Below are 16735 nucleotides of genomic sequence, written 5' to 3'. Positions count from 1 at the left end.
TAAAATATTTTTTTCCAGCAAGAACTTATCTATGTGGTCTTTCTATTAAACTCTCCAGGATTTTTCCAACTATAGAAGGTAAACTAGTCCCACTACTACCAAACAAAAGAGCAACTCCTTGCCGCACCCAGGGAAAAAGGCACACTAAACTTTCAAGTTCATAACTACCAAATTCTCACGGATCTTTCCAAGCTGACTATTGTTAAACGGCGAGCTGTGAAACCCCAGCGCCAAGAACTTCAACGCTTGCATATCACCTATCAATGGGGTTTTCCTTTCTCGGTCCGCTTCTCATACCAAAAGCACTAAGTACACCTGTCATTCTTCCGAAGATCTGAAATCCACCCTACAAGACCTGCAGCTAGTTGAGCCTGCACGTGCTACAGCAAGTTTCTGCTAAATATCTGCCCCCAAACTCTCTATGTAAAGCAACCTCCTCCCCGGGCAAGCACAGGAACCAGAGCTCATACAAAAGGTTGGTTTGTCTCCACAGCCTAAGAACAGGAAGATTCCATGGACTGATGGCAAAGTCTGCATCCTGGTCCCTCCTAGTCACTCTATTCATGGGCACAGTTCTACTGTGGTTTTTTTCACCTGCCCACCTCATGCCACATGCAAGTATTATCCTACCTTTATGTTGCACACGTTTTTTAGAATTTCCTGAGGTAACTTAGTGACGCTGCCTTTAATCCACAGAACCTAGTTTTTGAAACCTATATGCCCCTATTACCGTTCTCCACTAGTCTGGAAGTTAAAGTTTTTTTTTTTTTGTTCTTACTGGGGCGGAACATTCTACACCCGGCTCATATGGTTACCCTCCTTAGCCCTAATGGGCCTGGACTCTTCTACTTTATACCATGTACTGAGCAGAATGTAAGGCCTTTGGCTGCCTAATCCTCTTTGTTGGCTATTTTCTTTTTACAACCAACTATTGCACCTTCAATATCTTAAATTTTTATGTTAGTATTGTTCTTAAATGATTTCCAGTGTAACTATGGCAGAGGCTTCTTGAGCAATTTATTGGGCTCCTAAAGTTCTGAGTGTACCTGGTTCAACCCCCCCTGATCCCCTCTCATCTACCTCTGAGTCATGTACCTATAGTCCACTCTTGTTGGCCATACCCTATACCTTATATCCCATTACCAATTGAACTCTCAGAACTATATCACCGAAAGCTACATAGGCCATCTAGGTTCTTAACGGGCACCTTGCCTTAGTGTATATTATTTGTTTACACTTGTCTCCCCCGAGATGACTCACGCACCCTCCACCTGCCTTCTTTGGATGTCTACCTATAATTTGTGGACCTCTGTGGGCAGCTCTTTGACCTCTGGGGAGGTACTAACCCTTCCACCACAGGATCTATTTGCTAGCATTTGTGCTTTGTCTCGTTTGTTTTGTTTGGTACTGTATTCTACTGTGACTCTACTCTTACACTCCTTCCTATTCTTCTTTGCCTACCTTCTATGCCTTCCCTCCCCACAACCTTTCCCCCCCTGAGTTAACCCGACTATTCATCAGACCATCTGTCCCAATACCTAACGCTACAAAGGTAACATGGCCCCTCTAAACGTTCTTTCCCTGAATTTACAGACTCAACATACTGCAAAAATGCACCAAAGCTTTCCGACTCTTCACCTCACTAAAAGCGAAAATTTTGTGCCGCAAAGAAACACACTTTACTCCCCACTCCACCCACAAATTTTTTAGCAAAACTTTCCTATATCCCTATACAGCCTCGGCCACAGCCAAACAACAGAGAGTCCTTATAGCCTTCCATCACACCACTCCATTCATGCTTACCAACGCAATCAAAGATCGAGTTGGGCGCTACTTGGCCCTCATTTGCCATGTACTGGACACTCCAGTCACCATCGTCTGCTACTTTGTCCCCAACAAGCATCCAGTGTCCTTTCTTTCACACCTCTTCCAGGTAGTGGCCTTTCACAAACTTGGTACAGTTATCATATCTGGTGACTTGAATCAGGTCCTCTTCCCATTTCTAGACAAATCCCTTATCTCCCCTTCAAGCAGCCCCTCCAAACTAACGTTTGCACAACTTCTGTCCAGACATACCCTAATTGACTTATGAAGGGAACTCAACCCGGCCAAAAGACTTTTCACATACTACTCACACCCCCACAAGTCTTTCACCCGCATTGATCACACATTCCTTACTGTTGGCATGATTCCAGAAGTCTTACTTTCCAAAATTATCCCTATCCCTTGGTCAAATCATAGCACAGTCTACACCACTATAGCCTCCCCTGTGCCAAAGTCACATGATTCTACCTGCTTTCTCCCAGACACAATGCTCAAAAATCCAACACACCGCTTTGTCATTGAATGCTCTCACAAGGAATACGTCTCTTTCAATTCCACTCCAGATGTGCCCCCGCTGACTCTATGGGAGGCACATAAACCAGTCTTGCATGGAGCATTGATGCGGCAAGCAGCTTCATTCAACTGAGAACGTAACAACCTCTCTCCCAAACTTGAAATCGAATTCAACACCTGTCATGAGGCTTTTAAGGCCGACCCTACACTGACCACTAAACTCAAATTAGATAACGCCAAACTCAAATATGATCTATTCCTCACTGAATCAGTGGACAAAACACTTAAGCATGCTAGGCACACTTACTACATCAAGCTGCTTCTAGCACACACGCTTAAAACTTTAAAAACACAGACCAAACCAATACGCCTTAAGATGCCAAACAATACATAAACTAGTAATTCCATTAATATCATAAATTCCGCTCCCATTTCTCTACACTTTGTATGGCAACTAACGATCTTGATGTCCCCGAGGCCGAGAACTTATTTTCCCAACTACGACTCCCTATTCAAACCAAGCGCAAACAGCTTGGAAGAGGTCTCTAAACAAAGGACCAGGCCCTGATGGGTACTCGGTTATTTACTACTGAACTTACACTGAGATCCTCTCCCCTATTTTAGCTCAGGCCTTTAATGTTCTCCTGGATGGACACTCCTTCCGGCAGGAATCTTTAACTGCTATCATTTGTATGCTCCCCAATCCCCAGTCTGACAGTACCTCTTGTTCGAACTATCGCCCGATTTCTCTCTTAAACTTGGATGTTAAACTCTTGGCAAAAATCCTTGCAGCATGATTAAATAAAATCATAGGCAGCCTCATACACTGTGATCAGATGGGCTTCCTTCCTATTCATCAAGCGAATGATAACGCCGTTCTCCTAGCGCACGCAGCTAAAACTCATTGTATCCCAACCTGCTTTCTTTACTTGACATAAAGAAAGCTTTTCATATGGTTTCCTTGCCCTACCGACACTTTACCCTCCAGAAATAGTGATTCAGCCCCTATTTCCTGTTCTGGATTTCTGCTTTATATGAGATGCCAAGAGTGTACGTTAAATACACGGGCTACAAATCGGGTTTGTTTAATATAGAGAGAGGTATAAATCAGGGATGTCCCTGATTTTCTCTTTACTCTTTGCCCTGCTGCTAGAGCCCCCCCGCCCTCCCTATTAGGTCTGACCTCACTATCACTGGGATTGAGTTGGGAGGTCGCCAACATAAACTCTGCTTGTTTGCAGATGATATCCTGCTTTTCCATTTTCATGCCATGTATCAGCTCACAGTTTTTCTATTCTTTCTCACCAGGTTCGTCATGATATCAGGACTAACACTCAAAAGTCAGTAGCTGTCAATATTTTGCTCTCAGAATGAGATGTTTAATTAGCAAGCACAGCTCACCCAGTCACATGGGAACAGCACAAACTTTCCTACGTGGGTATCCAGCTTACAGCTAACATGTCAGATTGGTTTGTGGCTAATTACCCGAAGATCCTGAAAAACGTGACAAACCTGATGACGAACCTAAAATGAAGGAACCTGCAGTGGTCCTCCCTCCCCTTATTGTGGTTGGGCATAATCAATGTTGTGAAAATACTATGCTAGGCGGCTATACTACCCAAACTGCTCTATCTCTTCCTTAGACTCTTACAAAGAAGGACTGCAACATTTGTTTGGGGCCCAACAAAACCCAGAGTACCTAATCTCACACTCTACCTCCCCAAAATCAGTGGAGGCCTAGGTTTTCCTCATTTTGCAGGATATTACAAGGCGGCTCATATTATCAGTCTTCCCAAGTACCATGCTGTCCTGGAAACTCCTCTTTGGGTGGCTATTGAATCAGTGGATTATGACCACCTGTCAGTCTCCAACCTTTTATGGCTGCGCTCGAGAGACCGCACCAACCTTCACAACCCTGCCTTCAACTCATTATGGGATAGACTCAAACTGACCTTTGGCCTACAATCTCCCCATAACCCCCTTCTATCCTTCGTAAAAAAAAAACAAGCTTTCTACCCTGTCTGGGATTTCCCCACTGCGTTTCGGAATTGGCATCTCAGGGTCTTATTCACTTACATAACCTGGTTATGCCAACTACCTTTCATACATTTCCAGCTCTGTGCGAAAACCTTTGGTCTACCCCACTCAGAAATATTCTGTTAAATCTAAGTTAAGAATTTTTATGCCTCCAATGTCCTCACAGGTACCCTATTAAACCAATTCTCTAGGTTCAAGCACACATGTAAAAGCGACCCGCATGCTAGTAAGCTGATCTCTGCCCTTTATTCTCAGTTGCTTATGTATGGAAATGGGAAGAGGACCTTGAGCATACATTTGACGTAACAGAACGGTTAGAAATCTGGTCACTGTATAACGTGTTTTCTCCTACGTGCGCTGGAAACTTTACAGTTCTCACTCAATGGTACCTTGTTCCATAGAGGATAGCTAATTTACACCTTACTATTTTTCCATTTTTTTTTTTCCACTGTTGTGCACAATCCGTTACGTAAATGCACATATGATGGATCTGTCCAGTGGCTCAAGACTTCTGGAAGGCCATATTTACTTTTGCTTCTAATATGTTTGCATCGCATATATCCCTGGATCCCTTCACGGTCCTCCTCAATCTGAAGCCAGACGGCTTGTGGCATTAACAACACAAACATACACGAAAAAATGAAAGCTATTGACAAGGATCAGATTCCTAAATTCGACAAAATTTGGCAACCCTGGATTAAGCACCACCTACCCCCAGACTTCGAAGAGTCGGTCCTCATGCCATGGTAGCTAGTCACTGTATCATTCCTTCCAACATCCACGTCAGTAGCCGGGTCACACCTAGGGGTCTCCTCAGCCCCCCCCCTCCTCCTTCTACCTTCTTCCCTCTTAAAATCCCCAAACCTTGAGTTCAGATCTGCTCAACTATGTAGCATGTCATCTGATATCCTGTCAAAGGTGGTCATTTTCTCACATCCCAGCATCCCCATGGTAGTTCATGGTACTTGCTTACAGTGATGGGTCGAACACCCCCCTGTTCGTTTCGCACTAGAACATCTTGAACAGGGGAAGAGTTCTAGCGAACATGTGAACCCTATTAAAGTCTATAGGACACAAACATGAAAAATCAAAAGTCCTCATTTTAAAGGCTTATATGCAAGTTAGTGCCATAAAAAGTGTATGGGGACCGGGTACTGCCCTGGGGGACATTTATCAATGCAAAATTTTTTTTAAAACAATCATTTTACAGGAGCAGTGATTTTAGTAGTGCTTAAAGTGAAACAAATAAAAATGAAAAATTCCATGGGGGGGTCACCTTAATGAGCCTGTAAAGTGGCGCATCTGTACGATGTATGTAGCCCATTGCAGCAATACTGACATTTCTAAAGGAAAAAATGTCTTTTAAACTTGTCATTTAGACTTAGCCCCTGAGCCATGATTGGCTAAAGGCACCCCGCTTGATGTTTGACTCGAACATCAAGCCCATCCCTACTTGCTTAGTTTTTTAGCCTCCGTTAGATTACCCATTACCCATTTTATAGTGCTTTATGTCTTTCTGTTCTAATACTTACTCTGCTCTTTTTTGGTCATACCATTATAATATACAGTAAGTATTGCATAGTTTAGATTTCTATGTTCCTGCAGTTAGCTACCTTCAAAGATTTTCACCGCACTCCAAGTATTTAAGCTGTTCTGGACGATGTGTATACTACCAATTGTCTTAATGGACTCAACTCCTTTTATTGTGTTTTCTGCAATGTTATTGTTTTGGTGTGTGTGCATTTTTCCAGTTGTATACCTTGTAACCTCTTTATTCATTTTCCTAATAAAAAATCTTGAAAAAAAAAAAAAAAAAAAAAAGAAACCAGTTTTAGTAAATCAACCCATTAGTATTTTTTCTACTGTAGGTAGGGCAGGCCATAAACGGGGAAAATAGACGGTGGAGGAAAGAAATTTGCACAATTCCTCCATCAATACAGACAGTCTTGACAGGGGAATCCCTCCTGCCGTACAAATGTCTTCACAATCACAAAATAATCCGGCAGGCTGGTTGGCTATCAATTAACTTGGTACATTCAGCCTGCTCATTAATTGTTCGAATCTCAGCCAGTTCTTGCTGAACCGGCTGAGATTCAAACTGACTGTGGCCGGCGTAGGTGGATTTAGAAGGCTATTCAGGAGCAGCTGTCAAATAAATAATTTTTTTCCTGCACTGATGAGCACTGATGAGGCCGCACTGACAGGCACTGATAAGGAGGCACTGATGGGGTGGCACTGATGATGAGGCACTAATATGCAGCACTGATGAGCATTGATAGGCGGAACTGATATGCAGCACTCATGGGCACTGATATATGGCACTGATGGGTAGCACTGATATGCAGCATTGACGGGCACTGATAGGTGACACAAATGGGCACTGATTGGCTGCACTGATAGGCAGCACTGTTGGGCACTGATAGGCGGCACTGATGGACACTGATAGGCAGCACTGATGGCCAATGATGGGTACTGATGGACGGCACTGATAGATGGCAAGGATGGGCAGCACTGATGAGGAGGGTTGAGACAGGCTCCCTGGGCACTGATTGGCATCCCTGGTGGCCATGGGTGGGCATCCCTGGTGGCCATGGGTGGGCAATCCCCAGTGGCTATAGTGGCGTCCCCCACGGGTCTGCACTGGTAATCAATGCTCTGATTACCAGCACAGACCCCCCCCCCATCTCAGCAGAGCCGCCGATCGGCTCTTCTCTACTCGCGCCTGTTAGACACGAACTGAGGAAGGCTGATCAACGGCACTTCCTATTTACTATGTGACCAGCTGTGATTGGACACAGCTGGTCACATGGTAAAGAGCCTACGTCCTAGGCTCTTTACCGGGATCGGAGATGGGGTATGTCATATGACGCCGAGTCATATGACACACTCCATCTCCGATCCCGGTAAAGATAGTATACCACTTTGCTGCCGTCAATTTGCTCGATGACGGGCGGGAAGTGGTTAGATTTTAATATCTGTTTATTTATTGATTTTAATAAAAAAGTAATTGATGAATTATTTGTTTACCAATAACGGTGCCGCGGCCATTCTATTACCATTTCTTGTGCTGGTATTTTTTTCTTGGGTATATTAGAAGGGATCAAGTGTGCAGCCTACATTCCCATGATTGGTAAGGTTCAATATACACATTTTTTTGGTTTTTGGTTTTAGCTATGCTTTAATCTTGGAATTTGCCTACCTTATTGCTATGCATGAGGGATTTTAATAGACATACCATTGTACCCATCAAACATCAAATACAATAATTTGTTAATCCTAAAAATATTAGTGCCAAAAGTGTGTCTATTTTTTCTGTCAAGAGAAAACCTGACATTCTATATGAAAATATCACAGTGATTTAGACGATATTACATTTTGTCTTTACATAGGACTCATTTAATTGTATTTGTCAAGAATATTAATCCTCAGTGGTAAATGAATGCTGAGAAGCTGGCTGTGATTTCAATAAATATATTTTAATTTCCTGTCACAACAGCTCTAGTAATATTTATGAAAATGCTTCCAGCTCTTTATATTAAACTGATGATTTATTCAAGAGAATGTATAGTCTTTTCAATATTCTTTCAGTTAAACATGAAAAGGAGATCAGCTTGTTATGAAAATCTTATCACTAGATGTTAATGTTTTATGTATAATTTCCAAGCATACACATACAGTACATGCTGGACGTCATACTTTGTTCGTCCATTTCCAAGCTTTGTTCTAAGCTTTGCAAGGCTATACAATAGTTGCACTTTACTGCTGCTTCTCACTATGCAAGTCTATGAGTCACTAAATAATGAAAACAAAGCACTCATTATGGCTGACATCTGATTTCAATAGTTGTATTAAAATGTGAATGTCACATTAAAATATAGCTTTGATGGGATGCCTCACTGGCCAGTAGGAATGTGTGTTATCAGATAATGCCTTAGCTTTGCCTATTCAGAGGCCCTGGCTTTCAGCTGGAATGTGGGTGCCTGTACCTTATAACAGCATGCAGGAGAGTCACTTTTGTCCTAAAACTTGCCCTACAGTACATCCGGAAAGTATTCACAGCACTTTGCTTTTTACACATTTTGTTATGTTACAGCCTTATTCCAAAATGGATGAACTTCATTATTTTCCTCAAAATTCTACAAACAATACCCCATAATGACAACGTGAAAGAAGTTTGAAATCTTTTCAAATTTATTAAAAATAAAAAAACGAAAAAAATCACATGTACATAAGTATTCACACCCTTTTCCATGACACTCAAAATTGAGCTCAGGTGCATCCTGTTTCCGCTGATCATCCTTGAGATGTTTCAAAATTGTTATTGGGGTCCACCTGTGTTAAATTCAGCTGATTGAACATGATTTGGAAATGCACACACCTGTTTATATAACAGTTAACAGTTATATAACCATAAAATAAAAGTGAGGTAGATGGCGCTGCCAATAATATATGAGTAAATGAATATAAAAATATATAGTTTGTAAAATCCCAAAGTATATAAGACACAAGTCTAGAATAAATATAGGTAAAAATGACTAATAAAAGTAACCAGGTATGTAGGATGATAACAGAAGAAAATAGTCAAAAATGCAAATCAAATGCAGATTTATTTATAAATGTAATGTAATGGCGGTGATCTGCAATTTTTTTTGCGGGACTGCGACATTGCGGCGAACAGATCGGACCCCTAACTGACATTTTTGACACTTTTGGGGGTACCAGTGACATTACTACAGTAATCAGTGCTATACATATGCACTATTACTGTAATAATGCCATATGCAGGGAAGGGGTTAATACTATTAGTGATCAAGGGGTTAAATGTAAGCCTAGGTGAGTTATTCTAACTGTGGGGGGGTTGGGCTTGTGAGATCATCACAGAGACATGCGATCCTATATAGCAGGATCACATAGCCTCTGTGATCACTTCAGGGAGAATGACGGATGTCTGTGTTTACATCAGCCGTCCGTTAGTGGGGTCAAATTGACCTTTGTTTTCGACCACAGTGAATAGAAGATTCAAAGAAGCAGAATAGAAAGCTTCTTGGTCAAAGGAATTTTCAGAAAGTGAATGTGGTTTTTGTTCAGAAATTACATTCATTTTAAAACTAAATGTTAAAAGCAAGTGAAATTTTCAAACGTCGTTCTTTCATTCAGCGAATGTACAAAGATTTTTTGTATGAATATTCTTGTCCAAAAGTTGATACATGTATGACCAGCATAAGGCTCAGTTTACACCTATGCAGTTTGCTTTTGATTCATTTCTGCAGTACTTTTTGCTGTGTGTTTTGCGTTTTTGCTCAAGCGATTTTGCTGCGATTTGCGTTTTGCATTTTTTATGCTTTTTTTTTTGCCCAATTTGTTGTTGGGCAGATTAAAAAAGGCAAATCGTGGCAAAACACACTACTTTTCTGCAGCTTCTCCATTGAAGTCTATTGAACCAAAAAAGCACAATTTTGCTTTGAAAAAAGTCCCTGACCCTTTCCAAATACGCAGCGGCTGAAAAAAACATAGATGTGAATGTGTATATATAGGAAACCATGTTAAATGATCTGTAGTGGGTTTCTGCAAAAAAAACCCCTAAAATTAGCCCTTTATACCACAGAAAGAGCAGATAATCGCTACTATAAGGGGTTCATTTATACTGTAAAAAGTGAAAGTAATAACATATATTACCTATATTATATATATATATAATAATAAATACACCCAGAAGTAGAATTATGGGCAATTTAACAAGGAGTCAGACATGAAGCTATGTGAAGGGTGGAAGGGAGATATAAATAATTTATATTAAAAAATTACTAAAAGCTGAGACTTTTTTTTCATGGATATAATAACTTTGAATATAGTGCACAATACTGGTAGACGTTTACTTTAAATGTAATTGTAATGCCTTATATTACCTCCAGTCTATCAGCCTCCGCCTTCTCTGGGTTCAGATGCCGATCTTCCCTGCACAGAGTCTTTAAAGTAATTTTTTTTTAAAAACAACAAACATATTATTCTTACCTGCTCTGTATAATGGTTTTGCACAGAGCAGCCCTAATTCTCCTCTTCTGGTGTCCCCCACTGATGCTTCTGGCTCCTCCCACCTTCAGAGTGCCCCAATAGCAAGCTGCAAAGTATAGTATAGAGTGCCCCTATAAGAAGGTAAAAAAAAGGTCCTGACTTTAGAACCACTCACTTCCTTCCCAGGACTACAAGTCCCATGAGGCATTGCTCCTCACACATTCACATTCAAAAGCTTTCAGGAACTTACTGACATTTATGGCTGGTGTACTGAGTTTTATGTGTGCTGCACTGTGTCTTCTGCCATGTATGGACGGTGTACTGAGCTTTATGTGTGCTGCACTGTGTCTTCTGCCATGTATGGACGGTGTACTGAGCTTTATGTGTGCTGCACTGTGTCTTCTGCCATGTATGGACGGTGTACTGAGCTTTGTGTGCTGCACTGTGTCTTCTGCCATGTATGGGCGGTGTACAGAGCTTTATGTGTGCTGCACTCTGTCTTCTGCCATATATGGACGATGTACTGAGCTGTATGTGTGCTTTTCTGTATTTCCTGATATGTAAACAAATAATGCATTCTGTAGGCAGGCCAACTAATCGTTTATACAAATAGTTAACAACTATTTTCATAATTGTATCGTAATTATATCTTTCGTATGTTTCATAATTATATCTAACCCTTGATAACCCAGATAAAATATGAATATAGGATTGTAACATACAATAGCTATTGCTAAATATATATAAAAAATTGCATCAGTTAATTCAAGTAAAATAAGGCTAAAAACACAAAATGAGGGACATTAACAGCAACTTATATACCAACCCCAATCGTCCACAAAATAAGTACTAAAACCCATGATAAAAATTCTCACCAATAATGAAAGCCATACAATACCAATATACATCCTAGCCACCTTTAAACCTATTATCTTATATATTAAATATTTAAATATTAAATCTATTATATTAATTCTCCACATAAATCATTTTAGAGCTATTATGTAATACCATGTTTTTTATAGTAATTACATTTTATAAATTGGTTTTAAATTTTAAAAACTGATCTATATGGATATTTTATGGATATAAATTTATGTATTTTATAAAATATTTTATTTATGAGTTTATAACTGAAGTTTATGATTTAATTAAATTATACAGATCGTACTTTTAGTCTCTATGTAATTGCATTAATATTGTAACTGGTGTGCGGAGGTTTTGGCAAATCAAATTTATTTTATTTTATTCATTTAAACATATGCCGTAATTAAGGAATAACTTATGACCCGCATCAATGTATGGTGTGTGGACACTTCCGGCCCCTTCTGGCTACGCTGATCACTAGGCGGAGTTGGGGCGGCACCTAATGTATAAATAACATTAAATGGATGTGTGTTCTCACCTTTGAAAATGTCACAGGAAGTGACGAAACGCGTCAGAACGTGGAACGCACAGCGTGACGTATGCACAGAGATTTGGAACGTAAGCCGGAAAACCTCCGCTCGCCACTCTGCATTGCTGTACAATCAGTCACGGGAACCTTTTTACCCGCTCGCTTATATGCTTATATCTGTTTTTAATATTACCCACAATATGGGGAATAAAAACCTATGACTATATCACACTATTGGAGAATTTACAGTGGGTACGGAAAGTATTCAGACCCCCTTAAATTTTTCACTCTTTGTTATATTGCAGCCATTTGCTAAAATCATTTAGGTTCATTCTTCTTCCTCATGAATGTACACATAGCACCCCATACTGACAGAAAAACACAGAATTGTTGACATTGTTGCAGATTTATTAAAAAAGAAAAACTGAAATATCACATGGTCCTAAGTATTCAGACCCTTTGCTCAGTATTTAGTAGAAGCCCCCTTTTGATCTAATACAGCCAGGAGTCTTTTTGGGAAAGATGCAAGAAGTCTTTCACACCTGGATTTGGGGATCCTCTGCCATTCCTCCTTGCAGATCCTCTCCAGTTCTGTTAGGTTGGATGGTAAACGTTGGTGGACAGCCATTTTTAGGTCTCTCCAGAGATGCTCAATTGGGTTTAAGTCAGGGCTCTGGCTGGGCCATTCAAGAACAGTCACGGAGTTGTTGTGAAGCCACTCCTTCGTTATTTTAGCTGTGTGCTTAGGGTCATTGTCTTGTTGGAAGGTAAACCTTCGGCCCAGTCTGAGGTCCAGAGCACTCTGGAGAAGGTTTTTGTCCAGGATATCCCTGTACTTGGCCGCATTCATCTTTCCCTTGATTGCAACCAGTCGTCCTGTCCCTGCAGCTGAAAAACACCCCCACAGCATGATGCTGCCACCACCATGCTTCACTGTTGGGACTGTATTGGACAGGTGATGAGCAGTGCCTGGTTTTCTCCACACATACCGCTTAGAATTAAGGCCAAAAAGTTCTATTTTGGTCTCATCAGACCAGAGAATCTTATTTCTCACCATCTTGGAGTCCTTCAGGTGTTTTTTTAGCAAACTCCATGCGGGCTTTCATGTGTCTTACACTGAGGAGAGGCTTCCGTCGGGCCACTCTGCCATAAACCCCCGACTGGTGGAGGGCTGCAGTGATGGTTGACTTTCTACAACTTTCTTCCATCTCCTGGCTGCATCTCTGGAGCTCAGCCACAGTGATCTTTGGGTTCTTCTTTACCTCTCTCACCAAGGCTCTTCTCCCCCGATAGCTCAGTTTGGCCGGACGGCCAGCTCTAGGAAGGGTTCTGGTCGTCCCAAACATCTTCCATTTGAGGATTATGGAGGCCACTGTGCTCGTAGGAACCTTAAGTGCAGCAGAAATCTTTTTGTAACCTTGGCCAGATCTGTGCCTTGCCACAATTCTGTCTCTGAGCTCTTCAGGCAGTTCCTTTGACCTCATGATTCTCATTTGCTCTGACATGCATTGTGATCTGGAAGGTCTTATATAGACAGGTGTGTGGCTTTCCTAATCAAGTCCAATCAGTATAATAAAACACAGCTGGACTCAAATGAAGGTGTAGAACCATCTCAAGGATGATCAGAAGAAATGGAAAGCACCTGAGTTAAATATATGAGTGTCACAGCAAAGGGTCTGAATACTTAGGACCATATATATTTCAGTTTTTCTTTTTAATAAATCTGCAACAATGTCAACAATTCTGTGTTTTGCTGTCAGTATGGGGAGCTGTGTGTACATTCATGAGGAAGAAGAATAAACTTAAATGATTTTAGCAAATGGCTGCAATATAACAAAGAGTGAAAAATTTAAGGGGGTCTGAATACTTTCCGTACCCACTGTATCTTTTTATACACCTGTCATATGCTGATGTGAGGGAAGGTGAGGAGAAAGCCTTAACCACTTTACGACCGCTCACAGTAATATTACTGCGGCAAAGTGGCTCGTTATCGTCTGACGACGTAGTACTACGTCGTCGGACACTCCCCCTTCTGGGCGGCGCTTGCGCGCCGCCGGAGGCTCGCTCCCGCTGTTTTCATTCACAGCGGGAGTCGGGCCAGGGGAGGAGCAGTGGCGATCGCCGCTGCTCTTACCCGATCGTCGGGGATCGAGTCTGGAGATCCGCCCGCTGTGTATAAACACAGCGGGCGGATCTCCATAGTGACAGGGAGTGACAGATCGGACTGTTCAGCATAGCTGGACATCCGATCTGTCCATGACTCACTCAGTCACCTCCCCCCCTACACGTCAGTAAGCACCAGGCATACATTAACCCCTCCCTCTCCAATAAAATGAACCCCTTCCCTGCCAGTGTCATTTTTACAGTAACAGTGCATATATATAGCACTGATTACTGCAGTAATGTCACTGGTACCCCCAAAAGTGTCAAAAATGTCAGTCAAGGGTCCGATCTGTCCGTCGCAATGTCGCAGTCCCGCAAAAAAAATCGCAGATCGCCGCCATTACGCGTTAAAAAAAAAAACACCAAAAATGACAGAAATCTTTCCCTTTGTTAGTAAACGCAATAACTTTTGCGCAAACCAATCAAAATACGCTTATTGCGATTTTTTTTACCAAACATAGGTAGCAGAAAACAAATTGGCCAAAAATTTTTTAAAAAATTGTTTTTTACATCTTTTTTGGGGGGAATTTCATATAAAAAAATGTTAAAAATATTGTTATTTTTTCAAAATAAACGCTCTTTTTTTGTTTATAGCGCAAAAAGTAAAAATCGCACAGGTGATCAAATACCACCAAAAGAAAGCTCTGTTTGTGGGGAAAAGAAGGACGTAAATTTAGTTTGGGTACGGTGTCGCACGACCGCGCAATTGTCAGTTGAAGTCGCACAGCGCCGAATCGCAAAGAGTGGCCTGGACGGAAGACAGCAAAATCCTCCGGTGGTAAAGTGGTTAAACTACACATCCAGGAGGCAGCACAAAGGGACCTACCTTCGCCCTGAGGGCCTACAAGTGTGATTGGTCTTAATATCATACGATATATGAGACCCATTACATCTGGTAAGTCACCCATCTTTTTAAAAATACAACTGAAAAGGAACCTGCACCTGCACTTTAAAAGTCACTAAATATTGGAGGAAGTCTATCACTGAGCACCTGCACTTATGAATCATCCGGAAGAACTTTTTGCACTGAAGAGAATTGGATTGGGACTTTTTATTGTCACTTATTGAAAATTTGCATCTATATTATTTATATTTTTACGCCACATAATTGATTGATTTAATATTTATATTATATTTTTATCAATTTTTATTTCATTTGGATCACTATTATCATTTCACACTATTTGCACAATATTTATTGCACATTAATATATGAATTTAGCTATCTACCTTGGATATTTTGCACATTTATTTTATCATTATTTTATGATATTTATTTGAATACCCACTATTCGCTTTGATTTCTAGCAAGCGCGGTAGATAGCCCTAACTATTAGGACTATTTTTTCAATATTTTCATAATTGATTAGTTGTCGATTAATTGATTCCTTGTTTCGGCCCTTCTTGAAATATATCACTCTGTGTGTAACGCATCTATATAAAATATATGAGTTTCACTTTTTGAATTGAATTACTGAAATAAATTAACTTTTGGATGATACTCTAATTTTATGAGCTGTACCTGTATATATGAGAGTTATTAGGTGCTCAAAGGTAGTAAAATGTTTTCACCTTGTTGGATTCATGGGAGGCATCTGAAAGCTAAAATTAAAGAGCATATCAGACAATTAAACAAATGCCAGTTACCAAATCATTATCCTTCACTCTTTTGTGTGTGTCAGCCAAAACCTGAGCCCTAATTATTTATTCTTGAACACTTGACATGCTTTTTATAACCTGTCTAGCTTTAGAGTTCCTTTTTTTTTCAAAGTCCCTGTTTGTACTAGACTTAAGTTTTTTTTGGAACTTTTAGTGTAAAAAAGGATGAATTAATATATAAACTGGATAAAAGTACCACAAAAAACAGAAGGCAGTTTGAAATGGTCCTACATCTTTTGCTTCAGGTGTTTCAATACTGATGAATAATTTTACAGACCAGATCATACATGCCAAAACTGCTCTGTGGTTTTAACAATTGATATTGTCCTTTGTAAATGCATGCCATGGTTCAGAACAAAAAAAAACAAACATATTATGAGACTGTCAAACGTTTTGCTTCTTGAAAAAGTTTGGAGGATTATGATAGACCCCTTTAAACCGAACAAAAATATAATTAAAAGAAAAATGTATCACATAGGAATCTTGAAAAATATGAAATTAACTTTTAATGACTATAATGTATTTAATAGCATAATGTTCTGACACGCTGCATGAGTTCAACAGGGCTAAAAGTGTTTTACTGCTGATTTTCATTTGTACTCAATGTTCAGTGCCTCTCCTTGCAGTTTCCAACAATAGTCAGCCAGCATTGATGGAGTCCACGTGCCCTGATACTGTATTTCAATTGTAGTCATGTCCTGGTGAAAGCTTTCACCATGTTCGTTCCTGACTGCACCTACCGTAGATTTTCAGGAAAGTCCAAGTTTTAATGCAGAAAATGAAACTTCAGTGCCATGGTGCACTTTGCACATGATTTTTGAATGCTGTAAGGCTGGTGTTCCCGTACTACACATTTAGGGCAGCCTACTAATTTAACCACTTAAGCCCCAGAGGATTTGGCTTCTCAATGACCAGGCCCTATTTTGCGATTCGGCACTGTGTGACTTTAACGGACAATTGCGCAGTCGTGCTACGCTGTACCCAAAGAAAATTGATGTCATTTTTTCCCCACAAAAAGAGCTTTTGGTGGTATTTGATTTTTGCTCTATAAACAAAAAAAAAGAGCGACAATTTTGAAAAAATAACATTTTCACATTCTTTATATGAAATTCTCAAGAAATTTTTTTTTAA

Source organism: Pelophylax lessonae, assembly GCF_965119305.1.
Source record: "Pelophylax lessonae genome assembly, chromosome: 1".
Taxonomy (NCBI): Eukaryota; Metazoa; Chordata; class Amphibia; order Anura; family Ranidae; genus Pelophylax; species Pelophylax lessonae.
This window is presented reverse-complemented; position numbering follows the sequence as displayed.